The sequence below is a fragment of the Magnolia sinica genome, chromosome 8 (assembly GCF_029962835.1).
Source record: "Magnolia sinica isolate HGM2019 chromosome 8, MsV1, whole genome shotgun sequence".
Classification (NCBI taxonomy): Eukaryota; Viridiplantae; Streptophyta; class Magnoliopsida; order Magnoliales; family Magnoliaceae; genus Magnolia; species Magnolia sinica.
This window is the reverse complement of record NC_080580.1, coordinates 44403956-44421485: the sequence shown is the minus strand read 5'-3', so window position 1 is coordinate 44421485 and position 17530 is coordinate 44403956. Positions and strand designations below refer to the sequence as shown.

The 17530-nt window shown below is 41.1% G+C and overlaps 1 long non-coding RNA gene across 1 annotated transcript in view; it reads right to left on the bottom strand.

Annotated features, from left to right (window-relative positions):
- The window catches only part of LOC131253282 (uncharacterized), a 32005-nt gene that overhangs the window by 2169 nt on the left and 12306 nt on the right, over window positions 1–17530 (bottom strand). The window contains exon 2 of the long non-coding RNA XR_009175073.1: window positions 2226–2319. This is a non-coding gene — a long non-coding RNA (uncharacterized LOC131253282). The remainder of the gene's footprint in view (window positions 1–2225; window positions 2320–17530) is intronic.

Sequence of the window (17530 nt, the reverse complement as noted above, 5' to 3'; positions counted from 1 at the left end):
AACCGAAACCTAAACCTATACCTAAACCTAAACCTATAACCTATAACCTAAACATAAACCTAAAACCTAAATGTATTCTCAAATCCCTAAAACTAAACCTACACCTAATCCTAATCTCAACTCCCTAACCTAAACCTAAACCTAAACTTGATAACCCAAACCTAAACCCGATCCAGAACCCGAACCCGATTTCCTAAACTTTAACCTATTCTCAATTCTCTAAACCTTAACCTATAACCTAATCAAAACCTAAATCTATAACCTAAACCTAAACCTAAAACCTAAGGGTATTCTCAAACCTACACCTAATCCTAATCTCAACTCTTTAACCTAAACTTAAACCTAAATTTGAAAACACAAACCTAAACTCGATCCCGAACCCGAACCCGATTTCCTAAACCTAAACATTAATCTATTCTCAATTCTCTAAACCTATATCTTATAACCTATACCTAAACCTAAACCTTAACCTAAACCTATAACCTATAACCTTGACCTAAACCTAAACCTAAACCTAAAACCTAAATGTATTCTCAAATCTCTAAACCTAAACCTACACCTAATCCTAATCTCAACTCCCTAACCTAAACCTAAACCTAAACTTGAGAACCAAAACCTAAACCCGATCCCGAACCCGAACCCGATTTCCTAAACCTAAACATTAACCTATTCTCAATTTCCTAAACCTATATCTTATAACCTAAACCTACACCTAAACCATCACCTAAACCTAAACCTATAACCTATAACCTTGACCTAAACCTAAACCAAAACCTGTAACCTATAACCTAAACCTAAAACCTAAATGTATTCTCAAATCCCTAAACCTAAACCTACACCTAATTCTAATCTCAACTCCCTAACCTAAACCTAAACCTAAACTTGAAAACCAAAACCTAAACCTGAACCCGATTTCCTAAACCTAAACCATAACCTGTTCTCAATTCCCTAAACCTACAGCTTATAACCTAAACCAAAACCGAAACCTATACCTAAACCTAAACATAAACTTAAACCTATAACCTATAACCTAAACATAAACCTAAAACCTAAATGTATTCTCAAATCCCTAAACCTAAACCTACACCTAATCCTAATCTCAACTCCCTAACCTAACCTAAACCTAAACTTGATAACCCAAACCTAAACCCGATCCTGAACCCGAACCCGATTTGCTAAACCTAAACCTTAACCTATAACCTAACCTATACCTAAATCTATAACCTAAACCTAAACCTAAAACCTAAGTGTATTCTCAAATCCTTAAACCTAAACCTACACCTAATCCTAATCTCAACTCCCTAACCTAAACCTAAACCTAAACTTGAAAACCCAAACCTAAACCCGATCCCGAACCCGAACCCGATTTTCTAAACCTAAACATTAACCTATTCTCAATTCCCTAAACCTATATCTTATAACCTAAACCTTAACCTAAACCTAAACCTAAACCTATAACCTATAACTTTAACCTAAACCTAAACCTGTAACCTATAACCTAAACCTAAACCTAAAACCTAAATGTATTCTCAAATCTTTAAACCTAAACCTATACCTAATCCTAATCTCAACACCCTAACCTAAACCTAAACTTAAACTTGAAAACCCAAACTAGAACCCAATCCCGAACCCGAACCCGATTTCCTAATCCTAAACCTTAACCTATTCTTAATTCCCTAAACCTATAGCTTATAACCTAAACCTATAACCTATAACCTTAACATAAACCGAAACCTAAACCTGTAACCTATAACCTAAAACCTAAATGTATTCTCGAATCCCTAAACCTAAACCTACACCTAATCCTAATCTCAACTCCCTAGCCTAAACCTAAACTTGAAAACCCAAACCTAAACCCGATCTCGAACCCGAACCCGATTTCCTAAACCTAAACCTTAACCTATTCTCAATTCCCTAAACCTATAGCTTATAACCTATACCTAAACCTAAACCTAAACCTATAACATATAACCTAAACATAAACTTAAAACCTAATATATTCTCAAATCCCTAAACCTAAACCTTCACCTAATCCTAATCTCAACTCCCTAACCTAAACCTAAACCTAAACTTGAAAATCCAAACCTAAACCCGATCCCGAACCCAAACCCGATTTCCTAAACCTAAACCTTAACCTATTCTCAATTCCCTAAACCTATAGCTTATAACCTAAACCTAAACCTAAACTTAAACTTTAACCTAAACCAATAACCTATAACCTAAACCTAAACCTAAACCTAAAACCTAAATGTATTCTCAAATCCTTAAACCTAAACCTACACCTAATCCTAATCTCAACTCCTTAACCTAAACCTTAACCTAAACTTGAAAACCCAAACCTAAACCCGATCCCGAACCCATACCCAATGTCCTAAACCTAAGCATTAACATATTCTTAATTCCCTAAACCTATAGCTTATGACCTAAACCTAAAGCTTAACCTAAACCTATAACCTATAACCTAAACCTAAACCTAAAACCTAAATGTATTCTCAAATCCCTAAACCTAAACCTACACCTAATCCTAATCTCAACTCCCTAACCTAAACCTAAACCTAAACTTGAAAACCCAAACCTAAACCCGATTCCGAACCCGAACCCGATTTCCTAAACCTAAACCTTAACCTACAACCTAACCTAAACCTAAACCTATAACCTAAACATAAGCCTAAAACCTAAACCTAAACCTAAAATCGAAATGTATTCTCAAATCCTTAAACCTAAACCTACACCTAATCCTAATCTCAACTCCCTAACCTAAACCTAAACCTAAACTTGAAAACCCAAACCTAAACCCGAACCCGATTTCCTAAACCTAAACCTTAACCTATAACCTAACATAAACCTAAACCTATTACCTGCACTTATAACCTAAACTTATAAGCTAAACATAAGCCTAAAACCTAAACCTAAACCTAAAATCGAAATGTATTCTCAAATCCTTGAACCTAAACCTACACCTAATCCTAATCTCAACTCCCTAACCTAAACTTAAACCTAAACTTGATAACCCAAACCTAAACCTGATCCCGAATTCGGACACGATTTCCTAAACCTAAACCATAACCTTAACCTATTCTCAATTCTCTAAAGCTATAACCTATATACTATAACCTATAGCTAAAACCTAAACCTTAACTTAAACCTATAACCTAAGCCTAAACCTTAACCTAAACCTAAACCAAAACCTATAACCTAAACCTTAACCTATAACATATAACCTATAACCTATAACCTAAACTTATAACCTATAACCTAAAACCTAATCTTAAACCTAAACCTAAACCTAAAACCTAAAACCTAAACCTAAACCTAAACCTATTTTAATGATCAGTTTTATTTTTAAAAAGTGCCCACTTTTTTGGAAGAAGTTTATGCAATTCTTCATGATTCTGAATTATAATGTTTTGTTGGTTTAATATTTTTTTTTCAGGTGAAAGATATGAAAAGAAAATTGTTGCTAATTTTTTTCTTTTTTTATTTATGATGTTAAACCTATATGTATTTATGTGTGGATGAATGTAATGTGGATAAGATTGCTTGTGTTTGGATGGATGTAGTTTATGTTTGGATGAATGTAGTTTATGTTGGATTTACGTAGTTTGGGTTGTTTAGATGGATTTGAATGTGAATATGATGAAATATATTATATAATAGGTGTATATCAAGAAGAATACGATGAAATATATTGTAACAGGTGTATATTGACCCTCTTATAAAGGATGGTCCGTGACAATCCTTTTTAAGGACGGTCCATGACCGTCCTTTTAAAGGACGGTCTATGGCCGTCCTTTGAAGGCCCATAAGAGACGGTCCATGACAATCCTTTTTAAGGACGGCCCATGATCGTCCTTTTAAAGGATGGTCTATGGATGTCCTTTGAAGGCTTATCAGAGACAGTCTACGACAGTCTTTTTTAAGGACGGTCCATGACCGTCCTTTTAAAGGACGGTCGATGGCCGTCCTTTAAAGGCTTATAAGAGACGGTCCGAGACGATCCTTTTTTAGGACGGTCCATGACCGTCTTTTTTTCATCAATAAAAATGACGGTTTTCGACCATCCTTTAAGTAATACGACACGTCAAAATTTGATAGCCCTTGCGACGGTCCATGACCGTCCTTTTTGGTCATTTGAGACAGTTTTGGACCGTCCTTTTTTCACAGTTTTGGCGTAGTGTTCTAGCGATCCTTCCCCATTAAACTTCTGAAAATCTAAATGTTTGAAGTTGGCTAGAAAATGGATATCTTCTACCTCTCTTGGGTACGGCGTTCGATATCTGAAATGACCAGTATTTTCACGCTCTCTTTCTACTCTGACAGCTTCTTCGACAACCTGTCTCACTTCATCTTGTGTCACAGTTCTCGCAACTGGAACAAATCCTCGTGATCCTATCCCCTGTGGTTAAAAGCTTTCGGGCTGGTTTTCTTGTCCGTGCATTGTACCCATCATTGGTGGAGCCACTATCTGGGCTACATTATGTGTAAAGGTCGCTAAAGTCTCTCTAAGATTCCTGCACTCTTCTATGCGTGTCCTTTGTGCTTCTACCATGGCATTCATATGATCTTCTGTAGTTGGCATATTGTCCTGATTTGTCCCAACCATATGTACTGCAGCTTCTCCACTCTTTGATGAAGTCGTAGTTGGAGTGGGGCGGGAATACGTCGACGTAATGGGACTTATGAAGAGAGGAGAGGATGGAGTTTCATTCAACTTTTCTATGCTTTCGGTGTCATTGATCGATTGAGGTGATACACACTTTGATGGACTTTCTTGGGGCGATACGGACATTAGTGAATTGGTCATTAATGCTTTACCTTTCTGTTCTCTCATCCATCTGACTCTTGGGGAGACCAAAGCCGAAAGTCGCGCGACGCTAACTGTGGGACTATTTATTCAGGATATATCGCAGGAGGGGCAAGTTCAGGATTCCTTCTACCTGCATGTGTGTTATCGGACCTCTAACTCTTGGTGAAGGCTGATCCATCCTAGCGCTTCTTGCATTTCGTGCTCTCGTCCTACGAGACATTACGATAGTCCAGCCCTTATCTCCTTCTGGCGATTGAGTCGAAGCAGATACCACTACAGCTGTTGCTCGAGTCAGGTTGTTATTGCTCGTAGGAAGTCGAGTCATCTACTCCAGAGGTCAATTCGGTGTGTATTCTGTCACAAATCCGGTCAGATTGAAACAGAAGCTCACTTTTCTTGCAGAAGCTGCCATTGGTTGTAACTCATAGTAGAATTCAGAAACCTTCAGTAACAAAACATAACTATAGTTAGTATTTGAAGGATCGAATCATCTATATTAGAGATGAAGGGGAGGATGTTTCCACTGAGAGTCGTCATTTTGGCGTCAGAAAGATGCCAAACTATGATGAAAGTTCTTAACTATCTTGATGTTAACGTTAAATAAGATAAATAATGTCCCCAACAGAGTTGCCATTTTAATTTGAACAAGAAACAAAGGTAATCGATTTGGGACATTATCTTATTCAAGCATAACAGAGAGGAAATATTTAGAACAAACATCATATTTTACTGATACTGAGTTCAATTACATCCCTCCAGTATCCCTTGATTCCAAGATAGATCGTTTGCAATATATAAATTGAAATCATATTAAATCTCAAATTCGGCAGCATTTCGACAGTTGCTTCGGTCATCTCCATACGAAGAATGTCATGTTGATTAACTCCTTCTCATTCAAGCTTGTCCTTTACATAAAGGGGAGCTTGGAGCATTAAAGGTCGGACTGGATGAACTGGACGATTTCAGCAACATTTCGTTCCCTTTAAGAATTGGCCACCTAGTGGCCTAGTCGCGCGACCTGCGCAGTGTCTGTTCCGCGGTCCGCGCAACCATTTAGTGTGTTGCGCGGTCCGCGTAACTGCTTCTCTTCTTCGCTCCTCACCTTCAGTCTTCTTCTTGGAGCTCTGCTCCTCTTCCAAAAATCTTCTCCTCCTAAATGAGAGGGGGAGCGGGGTATTTATAGGCCTCCACATGTACCAACCCTCGATCTTTGTGCCCTGGGACCCACTTTTCATAGATATGGCCGTTTAATCTCGATCACTCTCTATTCCTGATTGTGCACCCGCACAACAGTAATATAGGTTGCACTATCCGTGCAACATGCAACCCGTTGCGCGATCCACATAAAAGATTAACTCCACCGCTAACCTATTAGGTTATTTGTGCCATCCGCATAATGACTATAATTGGTTACAGGATCCGCGCAACGACTGTAATCGGTTGCGCGATCCGCGCAACTGTCAAACAAAACACTTTGGTTCTTCTTTATCCCTTTCACTCCATGTCTAGCTTCTGATCTTTAATCTTTCTCCATGATGATTTTTATGCTCCAACACCAAGACCAAAAGATAAACACATTATCAGAACAAAATGGATTTTTAAAAATAAGTCTGATGAATTTGGTAATATTATTAGAAACAAGGCTAGGCTGGTTGTACATGGGTACACTCAAATTGAAGGCATCGATTATGATGAAACCTTTGCCTCAGTAGCTCGTCTTGAATCAAGCAGACTATTTATATCCATTACATGTTTTAGAAAGTTCAAAATATACCAAATGGATGTAAAGAGTGCATTCTTAAATGGCAATTTGCATGAAGAAGTGTATGTTGCACAACCAACGGGTTTTGAAGACCCTAAGAATGCTAATCATGTCTACCGCCTAAAAAAGGTACTCTATGGTTTGAAACAAGCTCCCAGGGCATGGTACAAAAAGTTGACTAAGTTTCTACTAAGTCATAACTTTATAATGGGAAGTGTTGATAAGACATTGTTTGTAAAGAAACATAATGATCACATTTTAATAGTGCAAATTTATGTTGATGATATTATTTATGGATCTACCTACGCTAACATGACTATTGAGTTTACAGATCTTATGAAGTCTAAGTTTGAAATGAACATGGTTGGAGAATTGAATTATTTTCTAGGGTTGCAAGTAAAATAGCTACCTGATGGTTTCTTTATCTCTCAAACTAAATATGCTCTGAACTTAGTTAAAAAGTTCAGATTTGAGAGTGGAAAAAATGTTGATACTCTTATGAGTACTATAACGCCCCGGATTTCAAGGGTCGAGCAAAGCTCTGCTCCCGAGATCCAACGCATCACTTATGCAACATGAATAAGGATGTTTAGATGTTATCCATATCAATGTATTAAACATGAGTGGGATTATACTCAAAAAGCATATCATACTCCAGATATAATTAAATTTACCAAGCGGAAGACTGAGACATATATATACTAAACAGGTAAATGTTTTAAAACCTCCAGAGTATGATTATGTAGTCGGGCTGAATAAGTACATGTATTGTTTCAAAATGGGCAAAATGTCAAAATGCAAGTGTCCAACTAATCCATGTGCCCCTTTATCCCATCGAATCAGCACGAAATCTATATAAACCCGCCTGATAATTGAACATAGGAGAATTTCACCTCCTCATCTATGAAGTCCAATTCAATTACATAGACATCAGCCTCACGTGCATCTACAACAGAGTCTGGTTGGTGTTTTAAAATATCGTCCCAGGGTGGAAGTGAGTGATCAACTGAGTGGTACTATAAGGTGAAGGTTAACATGTTATCAAGTCAATCAAGCAATAATGATAAAGCAATAAAACAATCATTCCCTAACTACTCTTGTTAATGCAGGGATGGAATGCAGTAATGAGATATGCCCTCGCGCAAAGCTCCCTTACAAGTGACTTTGGCAACCAAGTTTGCACATGATAACCTCCCGAAAGTGCAACTTCCTCACCAACGCACATGTAATGCGGTGCATGGTCGTGCTAGCCGAGTACTTAATTAAGCTTATTCATACAACAGGTTCAAGAAGCTAAGGTACCTCTTTTTATATCATTAACCCAAACCGAAGGATCCATCTAGGATCATCAATCTTAGTTAATCACATATGATAGAAAAGTTGTAGGGCATCACCCATAATGAAAAGCATTGATAAGCAAATTCAAAAGTTTATACTCGCGGTCACTAGGGGGAGGCTCGTCACCTCAGTGTAGGCCGACAGCTCGAACACGATGTCCAATACCACCATGCCTGGCTCATGAGTTTGGGTTGCCCACTAGTCACTACGAGGAGGTTCGTCACCCCAGCGTAGGCTGACAGCTCGACCACAGTGTCCCATACCATCATGCCCGGCTCATGAGTCTTAGCGGATCATGGTAGGATGGTTGAAACGGGTTTTTACATTGGTAAGTGGTACCTTAGATTCAATCAGTAGTGTTCATACATGGTAAACACACAATAGGTACGGGCGCTTGCTGACTTAATCGACATGGAGCGCATAAGCACTCCTCATGGCCTAACCACTATCGACAATCGTCGTACGACCCGAATTCATCGAGTATATCTAATGTGGCGAGACTAATTCGGCGACCCGAACAGGAACCATTACCAATTGCCTGCACTACGTTGTAGTCCTAATCTTACTTAGATGTAGCATGTAAATACATGTGACAATCATATTAGCATTTAACAAACAATCTAAATAAATTCCTTATTTAAGCATTACATCAAACACCTTAAACATATTACCAAACATTTGCATTTCATCCATAAATCGTGTAGTCAAAATTAAGAGAACATGAAGGAAACTAAACATATGGATAAAGTAATTGAGAATCTTATCTCAATGCCCTTATTAAATACAATTCATTAACAATTTCTCATTCAGACATTTTATCAAACACTTAGACTACACATTACCAAATAAATAGACTAGATTAGTTATGACATATATTACGGAACATATATTACGGCAAATCCTTACACAGAGAGATCGTTAAACATACAACAAACATGAATCCTAGATTTACAGTCATGACAAGCACAAATCTCAATTTCATGTTCATTCAAACATTTCAACAAACACATGGAATGCATCTTATATTCAACATAGTTCACACATGTATAATATATCGAAAATATCATAACTAAGATCATATGGCAACAATCAAATTAGATATAAATCATTATCTGACATTGAAAGCATTGAAAACCATAACCTAAACGTTTATAGTCCGCACCTTTCATCGGAATACTCGATTTGGACGCGGTTCAAATTCTACGTTCCCAAAAAGGGAATGTCGGGCACCTAAACAATGAAATAGGTTAGCTATTTCATCAATTACTCTATTTGGATCTCTAAATCAATATTAGGGTTAGGATTTCTTATCCAAATCAAAGCCAAAACAGGTCGGTTAACTAGATGGAAAGGTGATTCAATGCGTGTAGTTGTGGGAAGGAATCACAGCTATGATTTCCCCAACTTTCACTTCTCTCCTCACTCTTTTCTCTCTTCTCTCTCCTAGGGTTTGGAGTAAATTCGTATGGGATGGAAATGGGGTGGTTTAAGGGCTTTATATAAGCCCAGAACTGATGCAAATGGCCCTAGGGCCATGGTATACTTAGTTTATAACCTAAGGGTGCCTGTTTTTGATAAACCGATCTCGTAGGAAGGCCCATTACTCACCTACATCACAGAGTAAGTTCCTTGACAATGGATCTATGCTAGGATGTGATTTCGACGTGATTGGATAGGCCGATCAGCTGTGAAAGACCCGCGTCAGATCAACGGTCATGCTTGCTCGATCGAGGCTACAAGTATACGAATATGAGTAGGAAAATTTCCTTTTCCCCTAGGTGAAGTTTGGTCAGAAACTGACAATCCAAAATCCTCAATTTTGCGCGTAAGGGAACAGCCCAATTCACTTAAGTTTAACTTCATTTTCTAAAGATATTCACATTTCTCACACTCTTTACTCAGGGCTCAAGTTGTGCGTTTATGGACACTATTTGGGTTCGATTCCCACGATGGTTGTCAAGCCTAATAAGACGGTCATAACCCTATAGTTTCGCGGTCATCGGACTTTCGATGTGTGGTCTAGGTCCGATACGGAGTTTCAATGTACTCCTGAGAGTAACAGGCTCGTGGGATTTCTCCTAGGTTCTTAAGTAGTGTTGAGCTAGCGATTTTGATGGTTTTGGGTCTTGCCATTTGTGTAAATGGTGGTTCAAGCTAAATTCACTGATTAATTTAGTTTAGTACTTAATTAATTTCACCTAAATTTCTATAGAATATGGTCCTTAAGGATTTCTACCTGAGGTGGTACTCGGGCTTTTGTACAGATTTTTCTGAGACGTTACAATCTACCCCCCTCAAAGAAAAATTTCATCCCCGAAATTAATACCTTTTCATATTCTTCGAGGATTTGAGGGTAGTTCTTACGGACTTCGGCTTCCGTTTCCCAAGTAGCCTCTTCCTCAATGTGGTGAGTCCACAATACTTTCACGAGCGGGATCACTTTGCTGCATAGCATTTGTTGCTTCTTATTGAGAACACGTGTTAGTCGCAGTACATAGGTAGCATCTTCACTTAACTGTACTTGCTCCCATTTGATAATATGGGCAGGGTCAGGAACATATTTCCTCAATATTGATATGTGGAACATGTTGTGCATGCCTGCGAGTGGTGTGGGCAAAGTGAGGCGATATATTACCGCACCCACTCGGTCTAGAATCTGGAACGGACCAATAAATCATGGTGTGAGTTTCCCCTTCTTATCAAATCGAATGACTCCCTTCATTGGGGAAACCTTAAGGAATACATGGTCCCCAACCTCAAATTCCAGCTGTCGCTGTCTAGTATCGGCGTAGCTCTTCTGTCTACCCTGGTCTACAAGAAGTCGACACTTGATAATGTCAATTTTCTCTGAGGTCACCTGTACTAAATCTGGGCCAATCAAAATCTTCTCGCCAACTTCTGCCCAACAATGTTGAGCTCGACATGGGCGCCCATACAATGCTTCATGGGGAGTCATGTCAATGCTTGCCTGGAAGCTGTTGTTATAAGCAACTAGGCATAGAGGAGGCAGGCATCCCAACTATCCTTAAAATCAAGTACACATGCTCGCAACATAACTTCTAATATCTGATTTACTTGTTTCGTCTACCCATCAATCTATAAGTGGAACGTGGTACTGAACTTCAGTTGCACTCCCATTACTTCTTGGATTCGAGTTTAGAAAATAAACATGAATCATGTGTCCCGATCCGACACAATTTCCATAGGAACTTCATGTAACCATACAATCTCCTTGATGTACAGATTGGCTAAATCATCTGCTAAGTTTGAAACTCTAAACAGGAGAAAATGAACTGATTTCTTCAATCGGTCCACAATCACTCAAATGAAGTCATGCCCCTTTCTCATCTTCGGTAACCCGGAAATGAAATCCATGGATATGAAATCCCATTTCCTTTCAGCTATGGGCATGAGCTGGAGTAAACCAGGGGGTTGGCGATGTTCGGCCTTAACCTGTTGGCATGTGAGACAACGGGACACGAAGTCTGTGATCTGGGCCTTCATGTTGTCCCACCAGTATGAATGCTTCATGTCTCGATACATCTTCGTACTACCAGGATGCATCGCCATCTTTGAATTGTGAGCAGCTTCTAGGACTTCCTTTCTCAACTTATGTAGATTTAGGATGTATAGGCGGCCACGATATCGTAAACCCCCATCCGAACCAATTCTCCATTAGAATTCTTCACTGTCGCTCGCTCGTTCTCTCATTTTCACCAGCAGTTCATCTTCTTTCTGAGCCACAATGATTCAGTCATCAATAAGTGGCTGCAAGTGAAAGTGTGCGACACTCTCGAATGGCTCCTCCACTGTCAGCTTTTGTTCGAAGTCTCGCATAAACTCTACCATATTCCACTCTTTTATCATCAGCGGAGCTACAAATTTTACTATCTTCTTGCAGCTCAACGCATCGGCCATCAGGTTGGCCTTGCTAGATGGTAGGAGACCTCAAACTTAAAGTCTTTCAAGGTTTTCATCCAACGTCGTTGCCTCATGTTCAGGTCTCTCTGAGTAAAGATGTACTTGAGGCTTTTGTGATCATAAAAGAGCTCGAACTCCTCTCCGGAGAGGTAATGTCTCCAGAGCTTTAATGCGAAGATGACTGCCGTCAATTCCAGATCGTGCGTGGGGTATTTTTCTTCGTGTTTCCTCAACTGTCGCGATGCATAGGCAATCACTCTATCCTTTTGAATAAGTACACAACCCAAACCAACACGAGATGCATCGATGTATATAGTATATCTGATCCCTTACTCTGGCAAACTAGCATGGGTGTGGACATCAGCTTGTCCTTTAATTCCTGAAAGGCTACTTCTGCTTTCTCGTTCCAGGCAAACTTAAGATCTTTTTAATTGAGTTAAGATAGCGGTCTGGCTATCTTGGAAAAATCTTTAATGAATCGGTGATAGTAGTCGGTAAGTCTAAGGAAACTCCTCACTTCAATAGCTGAGCTGGATTGCTCCCAGTCTTGTATTGCAGTCACCTTGGCAAGGTCCACGGTAATTCCTTCCTTGGACACCACGTGTCCCAGAAACTTAACTTCTTCTTTCCAGAAGTCGCATTTTCGGTATTGTGCAAACAACTGATTCTTCCTGAGAGTATTGAAGACTGCTCGCAGGTGTTCTTCGTGATCCTTCCAACTCTCAGAGTATATCAAAATTTCATTTATAAACACGATGACGAATCGGTACAGATACGGCCGAAATACCTGGTTCATGAGGTCCATGAACACGGCCGGTGCATTTGAAAGCCCAAATGGCATCACGAGGAACTCGTAGGGCCCAAAACTGGTTCGTAATGTTGTTTTTTGCATGTCTTCATTTTTTACACGCAACTGATGATACCCGGAGAATAAGTTGATTTTTGAGAAATATTGTGCCCCTTTCAACTGGTCAAACAAGTCATCTATCCTAGGTAGAGGATACTTGTTCTTGACGGTGATGTGATTCAGTTTGTGATAATCAATATACAATTGCAACGATCCATCTTTCTTCTTTACAAACAACACAGGTGCTCCCCAATGAGATACACTCGGTTGTATAAAACCTGAATTCAACAGATCATCAATCTGTCTCCTCAACTCCTCCATTTCACATGGAGGCATACGATACGTCAGTAAAGAGATAGGTGTTACACCCAGCACTAGGTCGATGGTAAAATTGATCTTGCACTGAGGAGGTAGCCTAGGGATCTTTCTGAACACGTCCGTGAAGTCTTGGACTACTAGCGTGTTCCTAAGTGTCGGAGTCGCAACATTTTTCAATAAGGAAGCGTAACAATGGATCAGAAGGGGCAACTGACCTAAACTGAGAAAGTGAAGGTTGTGCCCTCGGGCCCATGTGCTGTTACTAATCTGGTTTCACAATCGATTACTGCCTTCATTTCGGTGAACCAATCCATGTCGAGGATGACATCGTAATGATATATTGTGGTGACAATCAGGTCAATGAACACCACTCTACTCCCTAAATCTATCGGGCACTCCTTACAAAGCTTAGTGGCATCAGTAAAAGTTCCTACTATTGCGATGACTCTCACCCCAACCATAGGAGTAGTGTTCGGACCTAATTGCGTGACTGTAGAGTATGCTATCATAGAAATAGTGGACCCAGTGTCCACTAACAGAAAAACTGGTGTACCTTGGATGTGGGCAATGACTTCGAAGGCTAAAGGCACTGCAGTTGCTGACTCAGATGCTTCAGCTGTAAGTGCATGTACACGCTCTTGTTGAGAATGATTGGGTTGCACTGTCATAATTCGTTGAGGTGGCCTATTTTGAGGTATGGGTGGTTGGTAAAATGGTTGTGCTGGCAGTGCTGATCATAAAGGTGGAGCTGATATAACTTGTGGTAGCTGGCGGTTGATCTTCTGAGGTGGCGTAAACCATTGTCCCTCATCTTAGAAAAGAAAAAGGACTCATTATGGCCTATCTTCTTACAGTAGGCGCACCAAATATCTAATCGCCTCTGCTAGGTCAATAGAGCCATTAGCCTGGGAGGCGAATCTGCATGCGGCCTCTTGCCGAGAAATGGTCGGTTCAGTAATTCAGGCCGAGGCCTTGGGCACATTGGTATACGTGTCCGAGACACTGTCTCCATCCTACTTGGCTCGCAGGGACATGTTCACTAGTTCAGCATAATTGGGATGCTAGCACAACACATTTTAATGCAGATATCAGCCTGCAGACCCTCTGAAAATTGCCGTATTCTCATTGGCTCGTCTGTTAGGATTAATGGAGCATATCTGGCCAGCTCCATAAAACGGTTCTCGTATTCAGCTATAGTCATTCCCCCTTGTCGGATGTGAAGAAATTCACTCTCCTTTTCATTATAATAAGTGAGGGGGAAGTACTTCCCATGGAAATGAACTTCGAACACGTCCCACGTCCACACGTATCCTTTGGGAATGGTTCATAGGATGCTATCCCACCAAAGACTAGCCTCCTTCTCGAACATATAAGTAACCAGCTCCACTTACTCTGCCTCAGTACACTGCAATGGCTTCAGCATCTTGGATATACGATCCAACCAATACTCAACCTCCTCAAGCCTGTGAGTACCTACGAAATTAGGAGGGCGGAAGCACAAAAAGCGCTTAAACAAGCCATTAGTGTTCATAGCTCCAACAAGCTACACAGGTGGCATAGGCAGGACCACGTTCATATTTTGGGTAATGGCCCCCGTAATAGTGGCCAAAACTTGCTGTTGTTGCTGCATTAGGAGCATCATCTGCTCCAACCTATAAGGGGGAGAGGCCACCTGAGGCATGTGTGGTGTCGATGTAGATGCATGATTCTATCCCAGAACCGGTGCTGCATTCGATGTTGGCCCATTTGTAGGGTCAGTGGCCAGCTGTGAATCCGGCATAGTCTCAATATCCAGGCCAAAACTGGGGTCCGTATGGCTATTGCTCAGAGGAGGTGCCCAGTCAATCGATCTGCCAAGTGAGAGACGTGCTATATTCTAAGTATTTTTAGGAGGCATTCCCTATATACAACATAGGGTGCAACATGTGTAAGATTGGGATAATATTACCCACTTTTTCAAATATTCTACACATTCCAAATCAAAAGAAGCTTCATGCATTTCATTTAGCCTAAACTTGTCACAATACATGAGTTGTAGTATTACATGGATTATGACAGAAGATGCATGTGAGCTAATTTAGCAAAAGCTTTAACACTAACTACTCTAACATCCAACTAAGCCATCGAGGGCTATTACAAAGAAAAGCAAGAAACAAAGAAAACCAGAAGACAACTGCAACACATGACTAGTCCTCTGATTCTAGCAAGGGTGGAGGCGTACCCTTATCCTGCATATAGCACAGGAGAGTCTTCAAGGTGTGAGACATTCTCTTGAATTTCTATTTCAAGTAAGCCTGATTCTCTTTGATCTCCTGCTTCAGGGTGGCTTGGTTCTCTTCAATCCTGGTCATGAGTGCTTCTAAAGCGGCCCGATCATGGCGGTCTTCATGTGTAGCAGGAGGTCCCCCATCTAAATCTTGGGTCTCCTCTACCTCTTCCTACTCTTCCTCCTCACTTCCTTCTTCATCCTCACTGCTTCCTTCCTCACTGTCTTCTTCCTCACTGCCTTCTTCCCCTTCATTTCCTTCCTCATCTTCACTTCCATCTTCCTCTTCACTTTCTTCTTCTATTTCATCCCCATACTCATCGAGTCAAACTTGGCGCTGCCTAGGGCCAATCCCCATATTGTTGAGTGTGGTCTCACTGATAAAGTGGATGGGCGCAAGATTATCCATATTTAGTCTGAAACCAAAGTTATGAGTAATCTTACAGGTAAGTCAGCCAAATGTGAGTGTGGCGTCTCCCCAAGTAGAGCGTGCGGTCCTAATTATCTATGACAAGGTACAAGTAGGTAGCCACAACTTGTTTCCTTGTCCAGCTCTGTATAGGAAGTCCACCATAAGGCGAGTGCATTCTGTATGGTTACTCCACCTAGGATACACGTTGTACATGCATATGTGGTGGAGTAGGCAGAAGTCTGCCATCATCTTAGTCGACGCGAGGCTATTTTCTCACCTCCAATGAGCCAGTCGGCCACAAAGAAAACATGTGCGGTGATCTTTCTCTCATCTACTAGTGAGATGAGTTACACTTGTATGTACCACACCACACTCAATTCCCATAATACAGGCCATCACATCCACATTGACTATGGCTTCCTGCCTCCCCAAGGGATAGTAAACTGAAGCGGCTCCAGTAGTGGGTTTCGTATGTGGGCATAGAAGGCTCGTATGGTGCCTTCACTTGCGTGAGCCTTCCCTTCAAACATGGGACCCCACCCGGTCTCCAATAGAAGGTCAATAACCGGATACAATCCAAATAGTTTCTCATCAGCATGAGCTTAAAATACGACTTTACGGTCATGAAACTTACCAAGTCTGGTGCCCGCCGGTAAAGATCTTTCGAGCGAGATTTGAGGATCGAGATCCCGTTTTGATCTTCGCTCTCGCTCAGCACTTGTGCTAGCCTCAGCGCTCGCCTTCTTCCTGGAGCGGCTTGGACGGCTCGGGCCGGCCTCATCCGGGGCCGCTCTTCTCTTTCCCATAAGGGAAAGGAGAGTTGAGATGGAGAAAATGGCGGTAACTAGCTCAAAGAGCGCCATGGAAGTGGAAAAGCTTGGAGATTGAAGTGGATGAGATAGTTTAGGAGTTATGAGACACAAAAGATGGGTTTTGTCTCAAATGAAGGGGAAATAAGGAAGATGGAGAGTTGTAAGGAACAGTTTTGAGAGAATGGTGGAGGATGGGTGTGAAATGAAGAAGAAAAAAAGAGCCTTAAGTGTATGGAATGGGGATTTGAGAGAGAAAATGGGGTTTTGGGGGGTTTAGAGGGTTTGAAATGGGTTGGAATGAGAAAAGGGACAAGGAGAGGGGCTGAGTGAGTGGTCTCACACGTGGGAGGGCCCCACATGCATGGCCGGTGGGTAGTGCGCCACCGCTGCCGCGGGGTCACCATAGCCCGCTGTGGAGCCTAGGCAGTGCCGCTGCGCTCCCTGGGGTGTCCAGCGGTGGCTCTGCCCTAGGGTGGTGGTCACCCCCTCTCGGGGTGCCAAATATGCACGGGGGACCCCCTAGGTCCCACGGTATTTCGCAGTATGAGCCCCTATGCCCGTAAGGTCCACTTTCGGCATTCAATACGCGCGTATACGCGCCCTTTAGCTTGTTTCAAGTTTGGGATTTGCCGATGTATAGTTCAAACTCGTTGATTGACTGCCTAAAAGGGACTGAGATCAATTCACATTATCTCGAATGCGTACGAGCTACGCTACAATATCCAATTTCACCCGTCAGTGAAACTTTGGGGTCCTACGATCATTTCTATATTTCATCGCCCGCTTCCTAAGTCAGAGTGCATTCAGAGTGCATCGTGTTACCTATAACCCAAGTCCAGTTTAATCCAAATCATGCTCTAATACCAAATTGTAATGCCCCGGATTTCAAGGGTCGAGCAAAGCTCTACTCCCGAGATCCAACGCATCACTTATGCAACATGAATAATGATGTTTAGATGTTGTCCATATCAATATATTAAATATGAGTGTGATACTAAAACAGCATATCATACTCCAGATATAATTAATTTTAGCAAGCCGAAGACT